Here is a 13,854-nt window from a genome sequence, read left to right as displayed (position 1 = left end):
GGAATGATATGCAATGACACGACAACATGAGTAAAAAAAATATGACATGGTCATTTGTTTGTATATTTTTGCAACCCTGGAGAAATCCTCAAACCATTTCCTCTTCTTAAGAAATCTGATAGAGAACGCCCAACACCTATGTGTCATAAGTGAACCACCCGTGAAATCTGCATCATAATGTATGTAGTGTGGCCTCCAATCAGAAACCAGACTGTTCATTAAGCAAAGTTTTGCTTACATGCATTTTAAATTTTGTGAACTACAAGTTTTACAGTTCATTGAAGCCAAATGCCTTGTAAAGTCTATCAGACTGATGGCATTTTTCACAATCCCTTTTCTCTCACTCTCAGTAGAGCAAAAAGGATGGTACTGAGTGACATGCTTTATTCATCCACACACTCTGCCAAAGTACACACACTTCTGAAAACAGACCGGTTCAGGCGTTATACTGAGCAAAGGAAATCTAAAAGTGGGCCCACAATCATTCATTCATAGAAAGAGCCGTTCTTAACTTCTTATGACCCTGATCAATTATTAACGGGTGAAACAAGTAGCACACACACAGTAAGTAATAACCATTAAAACAATTTCACAGGGCACTTACAAAGACATTAAAATCACTTGCCCCTTCAAAGTCTTGAGTCCTGAGAGGTGGGTTTAAACACTCCCCCAACATTCATTGGTTTCTGACTGATATACGCAACGTCTGTCTCCACAGGGCTCTGACGAGGAAACATTTGACTAAACCACACTAAACCTTTACATGTGAAGAGAGGCTGCGATAGAGTTCTCTTCCTCTCAGAGTTAAAGCAATAATATGAAAATTACATTGACAAGGACAATAAATGGGGACTGAAGCTTTTTAAGCTTCAAGGCAAAAAAGCTCTAAAAAGTACCATAATAATAGTAGTCCATTCAAAACATGCTATATTTGCTATACAAGTTCTTGAGTCATACAATAACTTTGTGTGAGGAACAGAACAAAATTCATTCTATCCAATCATATCTCAAGCAATTCAAAACCATCATGGTGAACAGTGCACATCTGAAATGTCTCAGCTAAAGGAAATAATTTATCGGCTTTAATATATCAGCCAAATTTTCTTATCGGGTCGATAACATCAAAAATGAACATGAATCGGTTGATAAGATATGGTGGTAGTCGATATATCGTGCATCCAAATCCATACAAGATATTTATTTGAATTCAACCCCGTAAAAAAAAAATGTCTTTGAAGAACCAGGATTCCTATGGTCTAAAACCAGGATTCATGAGGAAGCCTCAGTTTAAAAGTGTGATTTCTAGACCTGTACAATTCATGTACATTAATAAAATCTTTTTTCATAATATATTTTTATAATGAACACATTTTACAAGATATGCAAAGCTCTAAAATATTTAATGAGTAGAAATTATGAATAAATATATTATAGCGCCTTCGAATATTGTTGTGGACAAAGCGTGCCTTGGAGTAAAATAAGGTTCAGAACCACTGCTTTAAGGGTTTTGACAAGTGTTTAAGAGTGTGCATTAGGGATGCTCCGATCAGGATTTTTGCAGCCGATACCGATAGCCGATTTCTTGTCATGGTGATCGGCCGATACCGATCCCGATACCGATGCTTAATATAGGCTACTTAATATAAGACAATGATAAATACAAACAAAATGGAGCAGTCTGATGCAGCCCACAGGCTTAAATTAAACATTGTCCAATAGTAAACTTTGGAGGACAACATAAACATTTAATCACCTAAAATAGAGAAGTCATAACTTAAACCTTGTCCAATACAAGTCTGAGCAGGACAAAAATTAAATAACTAAATAATTTAAACTCCTAAAAGAACAAATTGGAGTAGTTTGATCCTACTCATTAGAAGGGATGGGCATTTCGAGCAAAAATAATATTCGAAGAGACTGTAGCTGGCTATTATTAGAAAATCGCACCCCTCCCCCATATGCACGCACACATGCATAGGCCACAAAACTGAGAAAAGCGGAGTGGTCTGACGTTTAGGCTAAATATAACTTAAAAACGTAAATATACATTTCATATTTGTTTTATATAATATAATGTTCTTTTTTTTAATTTCATCTATGTTGATTATATGAAAAAGGAACCGCATGAGATGGGTAAGATAGGATCATAAGATGCCCAATATATAAGGAGACATTTGGAGTGGGTCAGACATGATTTTGACACTTAATTAAGTTTTGTTTTGTAGAAAGCCATTTTTTAAAGTGAATTTCGTTTTGTAAAAATTTTTACCTTAATTTCAATCAATGTTTCATCAACCAATTGGCTGGATTTAATAAATAAGAAGCGAAATATAGCAGACAATATAGGATACGGAGGTGAACGCGTCTCATAAATGAACCGAAACTCAGCGTATAAATGACTTGCCTCACAGACCTGAGAACGTATAGAAAGCTTGAAATGCTTTAAAAAAAAACCATTCAAATCGATAAGAAATGGGGTAGCCTACTCTCTGCTTATGTAGTCTATCCGTATGAAGTGTGCATTTCTCTCTATAGGCGCGTTCACTACATGCGAAGATGGCGTCGTCGCCAACTGTATCTTTGCAGCCAGAAAACACTAGTTTATTAATAAACAATTCAAATGTACCATGCTGCTTAAACATTACTTTTGCCGGTTCTTTGTGGCAAGCTTTAGGCCTATGCATGCGCTTGATATGCGGCATATAGGCAATATTACGATAACGCTCATTATGGTTTAGTATTTTCTCCCATATATATTTAATTAAATTAATATAAATATGCAGTAATGGCTTAAATGAATTACTACTAGTCAACTAGAAAAAAAACTTTAGTCGTGCACGGGCAGCCCAATTTATTTCACATATTTCCTAACCAGCACGTCACTGCGGGCGTTCTGAGCGAGCGACGCTGTGTGGACTGAGCGAGCGAAGCTACTCTTCAGAAAGCTGATCTCTCTGGAGGACAATGCTCCTCCACATGAGATTCCTTTGAAACATACATGGCAAATAGCTGTTTCTCGACACCTCATAGCAATTCCACACCAGCGATGACATGACTGCCAAATCATTTAAGTCCCCACGCATCATGTACCTTCTCACGTTTTGATGTAGGCCTAATCAAATTGTGATCGGTTTGTGAGATCGGCCAAGTTTAGTGAGTACCGATCGAGTCATAAAATGTGAAGATCGGCCGATACCGATCTCTGGCCGATCGATTGGAGCATCCCTAGTGTGCATATCAATAGAATTAACATTTACCACCAAGAGAACAGTGGAACAGCCAGATGGACCGGCCCTAACCATACACCCCCCCCCCTTGTACTCCATTCTCATTCAAATTCCCTTTTGATTTTAATCTGGTTCACGCAACTTGAAAAAAAATGGCTGTATCGTGGTCAGTAGACAAGGTGGCGGCACAACTATAACGATCAGTCTATAATCCCACCCACTTTGAAGTGGTACTAAACTGCAGTGGAAAAGCAAGCCGAGCCAAAGTAAAGTGAGCCGAGTCGTGCCATGAATGTCACAACCATTGACTTTGAATTTGAGTGTCCACTCTAAAGAGTGGATGCAGTCAAAATTTCTGACATGCAACAGTGAGTTTGTGGCATTCATAATAGCCAACAATTAGGGATGCACGATGATATCGGGACAACATCGGTATCGGCCGATAAAAGCTTAAAATGACCATCATCGGCATCGGCCGATATGAATATTTCTGCCGATGAGTCTTGCCGATAGGGTGGCGTGTTTCCTATGCGCACGTGACGACCGTGAACGAAGCATGAGCGCCAGCAACTTAAACTTCCAACTAGGGGTGTGCTGTGCGTCTCACGGTTTTTGATCGTGGACGATTAAAATGTCTCCACTATCTGCTTTTGAAGAAAAATCATAGTATCGTGCATTCTATCAGTTCAATTCTGGCGCCTTCATCTCAACATACTGTACAACGCGACGTACATTCACATCACATCACATGTAAACGCAGAGGTAGAGTTACACTCACGGGACACCGCAATTCACAAAAGTTCATTGTTTGCATGTGCGTCAAAGTCTTGCTAGGTAAACATGTCATTCACGTGCTGATGCGCTGTTCTAACATCCGCTTTTCTGAGCGCGTTACACCCGACGCTCACAGGAACTAAAAGCCTGTCACAGCGCCTGCATACTGGACTAATCTTTCGAGTCTTATTGCGCTGATACTGTCAAATACACACAAGGTTTACATAAACAAAGTTGGTTATGTCTAAAGTGAAAGCAAACAGAGAAAATCTGCTTGTCAAATGCGTGTATATTAGACGCGTCGCGTTACTCGCGTGCAGTTCTTAAAGAGACAGTAATAATATTCTGCCGCTTGTCTTTAAAGAGATACTGCACCCAGAAATAAAAATTATGTCTATCTAATGTTGTTTCAAACCTGGATTCATTTCTTTCTTGTGCTTAAATATAGTCACTGGAGTACAGCAACTGTTTGGTTAGCCACATTCTTCCAAATAACTTTTATAATTTCAACAGAAGAAAGAAACTTGAGAGAGTAAATGATGACAATTTAAATTTTTGGGAGAACTATCCCGTTAATGTTAATAAAACAACAAAACACAGAGGAAATCACTCACTGCTCTTGACTGAGAACATTAATAGAAGCTTTAATAAGCTTTTTTTGCACTTAAAAAAAATACAAATATATCGGTATCGGGCAAAATTAGTTTGAAAATATCGGCATATCGAATATCGGCCAAAATCCTATATCGTGCATCCCTACCAACAATAGAACGGCCTTTGTCATATTCAATTGCCACCTCATACAGGGCACATAACCACAAACACACAAACCACCACTGTGAGCCTATACACGTTGACCTGCCAAAGAACTACCACAGACTGGCACTATAATAAGTTTGTGGCTTGTCTTAGCAACAAACTATACATGAAAAGAAATATAATAACAAACTTAGCACTAAACAATACCTGTAATGAAATATAATATCCATCAGTGTGTGCTTGATGTTGACAGTTTGGCATCCAACTCAAATCATTCAATTATGTGCTCTTGATTGGTCTTGTGACTCTTTTGAATTGCTAAACCCGTTTTTCTCCCACATCCTCAACATTTGCCCTTGTGTGAACCTTTGATCAATTACAAATCAGACGTGACCGCTGAACTTTAAGTCAGCCAACTAGATCTCAAACACCACATAACAGCCCATTAAAATGGACTTAAACATTACATACGCAGTTTTATTGAAGGGAGATTATCTTTACACTCTCAACGTGGGTCAAAGTTGGAAATGAAATTGCATCAGAAGCCTTCTGGAATTCATCACTACTGAAATAATTTCAGGTTACTCTTTTGTTAAAGACCCACTCCGATGAAAATAATGTTTTTCTAGGTGTTAACATGTTCTTGTGGCATTTTTCTGATGTTAGAGGACATACCTTGAGAAAAATAAGCTCAAAGTTGTATTTCTGAGTATTTCTACATTCAAATGGCTGTGAATCAGTAGCAGACGCTAAAATGCCGGCTAAAATAGACTGGAGTTGTGACGTAGTAACTCCACTGGGCGTCTCCACACGCGACGTCTTGGAGTGAAATAATGATCGGTGATCGGTAATAACTTTGATTAACTTCGGATAATAATAATTAACGTGTATATAATACTGTTGCCACACCGGTATTGGGGGTGTAAGCTAGCAGGAGAGACAGAGCTCTCAGCAACGGGCAGGGGGAGGGTCATCTCCGTGCCAACGGCTCCGCCCACAACACAGAGGCGAATTGCTAATGAGCTACTGCCGCTCTGCTGAAGCGAAGTCCCAGAAAACGGCACAGGTTTTGTGATTTTGGCTAAAAATGGCATAATCATAATTTAAAGACCACTGGGAATGTTTAAAAATAGCTCAAAATATGATCGGAGTGGGACTTTAAGTAATGATTGTGTGTGCATCTGCCCGATTTCCATTTCCAGACAAAGTCATATCAGGTTTCTGATAGTACCACCGAGTTCAGAGAGGCACCATTTGTGCCCTTATAACAGTGTGACCTGACTGACATCTCTCTACCAACCTTCTTCTCCTAAATTGAGTAGAGATCTTTTTGATTCAATCTGAGGTGACTTGGCGACCTACATTTAACCTCATGAGATTAGCTTGCAACATTGATGATACCAATAAGCTCATGATGAAATATCAGAGATGTTGAAACTTTCCCCTGCAATAAAAAGCTGATAAACTAAATCAGATTCTGCTCATTAGAATCCACTGTGAAAATGGATACCCCTATAAATACAGTCCCTATAGGAATCCCTATATAAATTACAGTTAGAATTTTGACCCAAATATATGAGTGGAGCAAAGTGAAGTTTTCTGAGAACTTCTTATTTGTTTAGTGAAAGTGTCGGTTTCCTCTCACGAATGGAAGCAGAGCTCTAATTTAGCTTAAAACAAGCAGTGTGTTTTTAAAATTCAGACCATCAGTGTTTCTCTTACCTACTTTTGGTCTGAGTTGCTTGGTGACATTGGTTGAGAAGAAATATACAAACTGGACAAATTACTATGAAAATCAAGCTACTCAATGTCTCAAAACCTGGTGATATGCCTGCCTAAAAAGCATCTGAAGGCATCAAACACAGCACATGCCTCTGAAGCTCAAAAACTTATCTAGGTAAGGTTAGGCATCTCATAGTAGCTTGATTTTCATAGTAATTTGCCCAGTTTGTATTTTCTTCTCAACCAATGTCACCAAGCAACTCAGACCAAAAGTTGTCACAAAAGTAGTCACATTTAGTCACTAAGACTAAATGACTGAGTGAAAGCAAAAAAGTAATCTTCAGATAACTATAAAAATGATAAAACAAAAGGATATATCCGCAATTGAACAGATGCGGTTTTAATTCATTATATTTTTTCACCCCACATCCTTCATTGCGCACGTGAGCGCGCGACACGCGTGAGTGGCGATAAACTTAAACGGCGAGAACAGCGAACAACGTGATAAATGAGACCCACTTCTTGGTCTGTGAGAGAAGGGTCTGTTTCGGTGTTGGAGGGTCACAAACCCCCTATTCACTCAACAGCCCGTCTTAAATGGCCACAATTGTCAATCTGCAGGTCTGAGCGCACTACAACATCGCGAATGAATCACAAAGAGAGTGTGCTCGCACCACCAGAGATCAGGTTAATTCATTGTGTTCTTCTAAAGCTCAAAATGCATTTTTAAATGGACCGCCTTTCTCTCCAGCAGGACTAGTGGTACACAGCCTGTAAATACACACGGAAAACACATACCTGCGCGTTTCATTCACCAACTCCGGTTCCAAGTGTGCGATATCCTTCTGTGATGTAAGCTCCCGGTTCACCGAGCAGCATGGACAGCTCGAATGCCTGCGTGGATATGTGGTGTGACTGTGACTTAACCCATCCCCTCGACTATGATAGAAACCCTGCTGCTGCGCATGCGCACAACTAACGCCAGTGTAATATAGTCTCCAGTTACAAGGACATTTGAGGAGTTATGATGACTTTGAACGTGATGTTAAAACTTCACTGGGACCATTTGAGGCTAATGCTATATGTTATTTACAACCCCATTGCCTTTTTAAAGATAACGAAAAAATCTGGAAGTAATTTAAGTTCAACAAGTTGAGCCCAACACTGAAACGTGTAAAAAAGTATTTTGGTCGCGTTTTAAAATAAAATATCAAATCATTCTTAAACAAGATATGTTAAATTCAGAAGAAAAAAATGCATAAGATATTCAAGTAGCCTACAATTTAATGTGGATGGCCTACTTTTTACTTCCAGTATTTTTCTTTTTACTTTTGCTAGCTACCCTTGATAAGACATTGATTTTCTTATGCAAGATTACTTCTCAAGCAAAATGATTGTTTAAAAGTATGTTTAGACATCCTTAGGATGTTTTTTAGGGATGCACGATATATCGGCCGCCATATCGGTATCTATCGATATGTTCCTTTTTAATGTTATCGTTATCGGGCCGATAAGAAAATTTGGGTGAAATATCTAAGCCGAAAAATAATGGATTATTTCCTTCCGCTGAGACACTTCTTCAGATGCGCACTGTTCACCATGATGGTTTTGAATTGCAAATATGATTGTAATCACTTAAAAAGAAAAAGAAAATACAGAGTTAAGTGTGACATATGCAGCACAAGTCTGTCATATACATAAAATTATAATGAGAACATTATAATTGTGTGCTTGGGACATGGCTTTTAATGGTGAGACTTTTGTTTTTGAAATCAGACTTTCAAAAATATCGGCCAATATATCGGTTATTGGCTTTCAAATTTGAAGAATTATCGGTTATTAGTATCGGCCAATTTCTTTATATCGGTACATCCCTAATGTTTTTAGACTAGTTAATGTCTGCAGCTTCTTTTGTATTCACCAATATTCTGTTGTCTCCCATTCTTTCATTTCAGTTGACAGCATGTGAAATTGCTGTGCTGTACCAGCAGAGATTAATTAGTGCCTTTTGTTAATAAGCATGAGTTCCAGTCACAGCAGCAAAGAGAACAAATTCCTGCATACTGAATCAGAGATTGACATATAAAAGAACACTGAAATGAAAGATAAAAAAAAAAAAAAACAGTCTTGGTTAACAACTTGTCCCGTTTATATGAATATTTCTGGTGTGCACAAGCATGCAAACACAGTTAGTGCCCTCAAAGTCCATAACCAAAGAAGCTCTTATAGAACTTACAGAATAGTCGCATACATTAATCACACGTGACTCAAAGCTAAATTCAGTTGCTTCAAATGACTTTGCAATTTGGAATCTAATTTGGAATAATTACATTCTCACCACAGAATTCCAAACTGTGCATTTGTGAAATTACTGAAACGTGTGTGAACATTCAACAGACATGCAGTTTACAAAGGTTCACATTTATATAGTGGGTGTGTCTTTAGTTTATGATTGACAGCAATGATAAGGGATTTCTTACAGGAGCTGATATATTTTCATAGAGATCCCCTTATAGTGTTCTGTATATCACACCCTGAGATCAGTTTTGATGAAACATTCTTAACCCTTGTGCATCCTTATGGACATTTGTGTCCTTTTCAGTTTTGTTTTTTTGATCACTTTGCCTGTGTTAATGCTAACTGCATAAAATTTGGCACAGGTCTGTATTTTTATTGGAATTTTACTATTTCACCGCCATTTTCTTTAAAAAATCAATTTTGCACTAGGTGCACAAAATACTCCCTCAGCGCTTTTTGGACAAAAATGTCCCCATTGAAACCCATTAAAACTGCAATTTTTAATCCCATGCAGGGCCATTTAACTATAAAATGTTGCAATCTTTGTTAAGAGGCTTTCATTCTGTTGGCAAGGCTTCCAAATTTAAATTTTTACTATTTTTTTTTACCAGATGGTGCCATTTTTCCAGGTTTGGCCTATAATACTCGCAAATACTCGCTTGATTACTGTTTTCTACTTCAGCATATTATAGAGCCAACTGGATAAATTATGCAACAATATTTGTGTGGGTGTGTTGGTATGGATGTCAGAGTGTGGTTGGTATGTGTGTTATAAAAAAATATCTGTGAGTGTGCATGTGTGTGTTTGTAATATTGAGAGAGAAAAACTCAACTGCAAATAACAAATCCAATTACTGTGTGCACCAGTGGAGTTTTGCTGGCAACCAATGGGGAAAATCTGTTACTGCGCCCAAACAAAATCTTACCGAAAGCTCATTTTTTGAGATATCATGCTCAAATTTGGAACACAACTTATGTAGATTTATGGCTTTGATTTTCTAGCCGTTTTGGAGTTCAACTTGTTTAATAAAATATATATTTTATATAAAATAATGTTCATAAATAATTTTAATAAACTTAAACCTATACAACTTTTTTTTTGGATTTACTTATTTATTTGTTTTTTTACTTCAGCAATAATCTGCCAAGGGTCTTCTTTAAAATGATACCAAAAATAAGTCTGTGCTCCCAAGCTTAAGATTTTTATGACAGTTTTTTGACACGGACATTTTTGTCCATGTACATGTGTAACTTTTTTAAATTGATGCACAAGGGTTACATGCCCCCCTGAAAATGCAGCAGGAATGAGAGTAACAACTCTCTCAAAAAAACGGAAATTCCAGGAAACTCCCCACTCAAGCATTCCAACTTTAAATAGGAGTGGACATCAATACAAGCGGAATCTCTCAGATCTCTATAGTCATGCGCTACAGGTACTATGTCCGAAAACATTATTCCTAACATGATCCATGTGTCAAATGAATTGGATTCAAAGGTGAAATTATTACCTTTTCAACAAATTTATATAAGTTCAGTATGTTGTTTAGCACAGCTCGAAACAAGCACTTCCATTATTCATTCAATGCATAAATAAATTATTAATATGCTAACCTTTCTCTCTTTCTTTTTAAACAGACACTAGTATTCTCTATGTAACTTGCTTTCATCATCTTTTAGGGTTCAAAATCCATAAGGACAGCTTTATCAGGAGCAGACACACATCACTGCCATCATTAAAATCTCAGACTTCACCTATACAGGAAAAGTACATTGTGTCATTGTATTGACCTCTTTCCATTGCACTTTCTCAGTCTAAATCACCAATTCATTTATTTTCTCAGCAAATGTTAGTTATTGGATCATAGCAAGGGATGATATCAAGTGTCAAAGTCAAGAATTGCGCAGCAAAAACAGTGATAATGTAACCAGTCCTGCTCGACGGTCCTGCTCGAACCGGTGTCTCTGGCATGGGAGGCGGGTGCGCTAACAAGGACGCTAAAAACTTCAGACTTTAGTATCAGTCGCTAGAGCACCTCTTTAGGCCAGGGGAGTGAGGTTTACTCATACAGCTCTTGCTGGCATACACTCAACCCCCTAAACCTCAATCCAATCCGGGGTCACGACACTAAATGTAATGGGTCCTACTCACCGGCGTCTCCAGTGTGAGGCTGCGGTTTTACCCTCCCACGCCACGCCGGAAACTCCGGTTCAAATCCTGCTCGGAGCGGGTCGAGTAGGACCGTTTACAATAAGATAATTTGATCTACGTAATTGCAGGCTAAAAGCTAGATTAAGTTTAGCTTTAGAGCAGTTTCCATAAACAAGTATTTTTAAAAGGGATGTTTTTGAATTTTTATTAGAATTTTCACCCTTATGTTGTTCCAAACCTGTATGACTTTTTTTTATTATTCTGTGGAACACAAAAGAAAATGTTTCTGTTTTTTTTGTCCATGCAATTAAAGTGTACAGTGTTGTTATGGACCACACTGACATATGTTAAATGAACATCTCTTTTTTTTGTTCTAGAGAGTGTATGTCTTTCCCATATCACAGAGCCAACATGTTTCTGCACAAATCCTCTCCCTCTATCTGTTGTTTTTTCACTACTGCAGATGTAGAATGACCCATCGCTGTTTGAACAGATCACATGTGGGAACTTTAACCCACAACACAAGCAAACTAGTCCGCAGGCCTGTTTATCCACGCTGCACTTCTTCTCTTCTCAAGTCCCTTTCAAAACATCTCCCTGCAGTTCACGAGGAAACCCGCCTGTATCTCCTCCGGTTTCTGTTCCATTTATGATAAACAGAAGTCTATTTTTCTGCACACAAACCAAATATTTACATCAGCAGCTGAGATGAGTGAAGCAGTACTTTAACAGAATAATGTAATTAAACTGTGGATACGGTCAGTCACAACCTTTAACAGGGTGGATGGCTCTCTGATTTCAATTGGCATGGTTAATGTTGTATTAGCGTGTTCTAATATCCCTTCTGCTTATCTCAAAGTCATTTCCAGAATTCGTAACCCGAATAACAGCACAATTCAAAAATAATCTTTATCTATGGTTGTTTTAATGATTCATTTTCATGTAAGAATCTTTTGTGTGATTCTAGTACTGGATAAATCCAGGTGGAAAGAATCCAGTTTAGAGGCCAGATTAGTTCAGGTCAAACGACCATTGAATACAGATTAAACTCACCACCCCTGCATCACAAGACCTTCAGTACAACAGAAATATAAAGTGCAAAACAGTTATACATTTAGATAGCCAATACAGGACCACAACTGTCACCATGACGCTCACCAGAGACACGCAGAGAAGTTGTGCTCTTTTTTCCGTTACTAAGGGGAGGCATGTGGAGGGAGAAGCATGTGACATGCTCTAGATAGTACAGAATGCAGTATAACACATCTGATTTAAATGCCGAATTCAGATGCACATATAGACCAAACTAAAGAATGTGTTGCACTGGGGATTTTATGTTCTCTGACTGAGCTGGAAGGACATTCCTAGCACTCGGACACTGATCAAAGCCAACAATGATCACTAAATACCCATTAACACGCATTGATCACAGATTGAGAAACAGGTTCTAGGCCCAAATATATAACATATCAGCCAGACTGTCTTGTCCTCTGCTGTCTGTACAAAATAAAAATGGTGTAGAGCAGTGGTTCCAAGGGTCCCTCAAGATGACAAAGTAATAGTTCACCTAATTTCCAAACAGTTAACCAAACAGTTGACAAGGGCCATTGACTTCCATATGAATAAATAAAAAAATAAAAAAATACCATGAAAGTAAATGGCCCCCGTCAACAGTTTGGTTACTGACATTCTTCAAAATATTTTCTTTTGTGTTCAGCAGAAGACAGAAATTCATTCAGGTTTGGAACAACTTGAGGGTGAGTAAATGATGACAGAATTTTATTTTTTTGGGTGAATTGTCCCTAATTTAAAATAAGACAAACCAAGCTTTTAAATTCACCTGAACAACTGTTTGTTTTTATCTGTGAAGGTCCAGGATTCCCATGGCCTTGGAAAACTGGATATTTGAGGTAGCCTTTTAAAAGTGTGATTTCTAGACCTGGAAAAGTCATTTAAATTATTAAAATATTAAAATGCCTTGGGCATTTTTATAAAGAATATGCGGTAACGCTTCCTTTTACAGTCCTGTTACCCATGTACTTACTATGTACTTATTATAGTAATTATAATTACTGGGTAATAACTAGGTACTTACCCTGAACCTACCCCTAACCCATGTACTTACCTTATATTAGCCAGTACTTTCTAGGTAAGTACACTGTAAGTACACGTAAGTACTGTACTGTAAAAGGAAGCGTTACCGAATATGCATTATTCTAGTTATGCCAAGTTCCAAAATATTTCATCGGGTAGAAATTTTGAGCAAAAATCAATTAACTTGGATGTTTAAGTCATTTTAACTTAAATTAAACCTACTTTAAAAAAATAAGTTGATTCTTGTATGGTTGTTGTATTCTTGTATGTATTCTGATTTTGATCAGTTAACGCAATGTAAAAACACATGTTGTCATAACTCATTGATCATATACTTTTTTTTAAGAATTATTATTGCTGAATTCCTGAAACGGAACATTTTATGCACGTGACTTTAAATCTTACATACAATTTTTTTTTTTTTTTTACTGTAAAACCTTTACAGTTTTACTTTTACAGTTTTCTACAGAAAACTGTATTACTAAATGCCTCAACGCTGCAGTGCATAATTTCTGTGCCACTAATAGCACCAAATTAAGCAGCGAAACTTACGATTGCTTTCAGACAGACTGTTTTAAAACAAACAGAGTAATGTTTTAATACCACCGCAGGTGCACAGTATTTACATTTTTTGCAATGCAGACAAACAAATAGCTTACTTGTCTCTGCAAATTAGACATCACAAAATTATGCACTTCTACTTTTATATATCTATACATATACGTTTGTTTTTACCTTACATGGTGTATTGCACTATATACCGACTATGAGAGTTATTGCTCTAAACCACATGAGAGCAGCCGTATCCCACCGCACTGCCAATCCCTGTCA

General features: G+C 37.6%; 1 protein-coding gene across 1 annotated transcript in view; it reads right to left on the bottom strand.

Annotated features, from left to right (window-relative positions):
* The window catches only part of slc16a1b (solute carrier family 16 member 1b), a 35,654-nt gene extending 28,269 nt beyond the window's left edge, over positions 1–7,385 (bottom strand). The window contains exon 1 of the mRNA XM_056260887.1: positions 7,281–7,385. The gene's annotated coding sequence lies outside the window, so the exon portion shown is untranslated. The remainder of the gene's footprint in view (positions 1–7,280) is intronic.
* Positions 7,386–13,854: the final 6,469 nt, after the last annotated feature.

The sequence above is a fragment of the Rhinichthys klamathensis genome, unplaced genomic scaffold (genome assembly GCF_029890125.1).
Source record: "Rhinichthys klamathensis goyatoka isolate OS25496 unplaced genomic scaffold, OSU_Roscu_1.1 h1tg000180l_1, whole genome shotgun sequence".
Lineage (NCBI taxonomy): Eukaryota > Metazoa > Chordata > Actinopteri > Cypriniformes > Leuciscidae > Rhinichthys > Rhinichthys klamathensis.
This window is presented reverse-complemented; position numbering and strand designations above follow the sequence as displayed.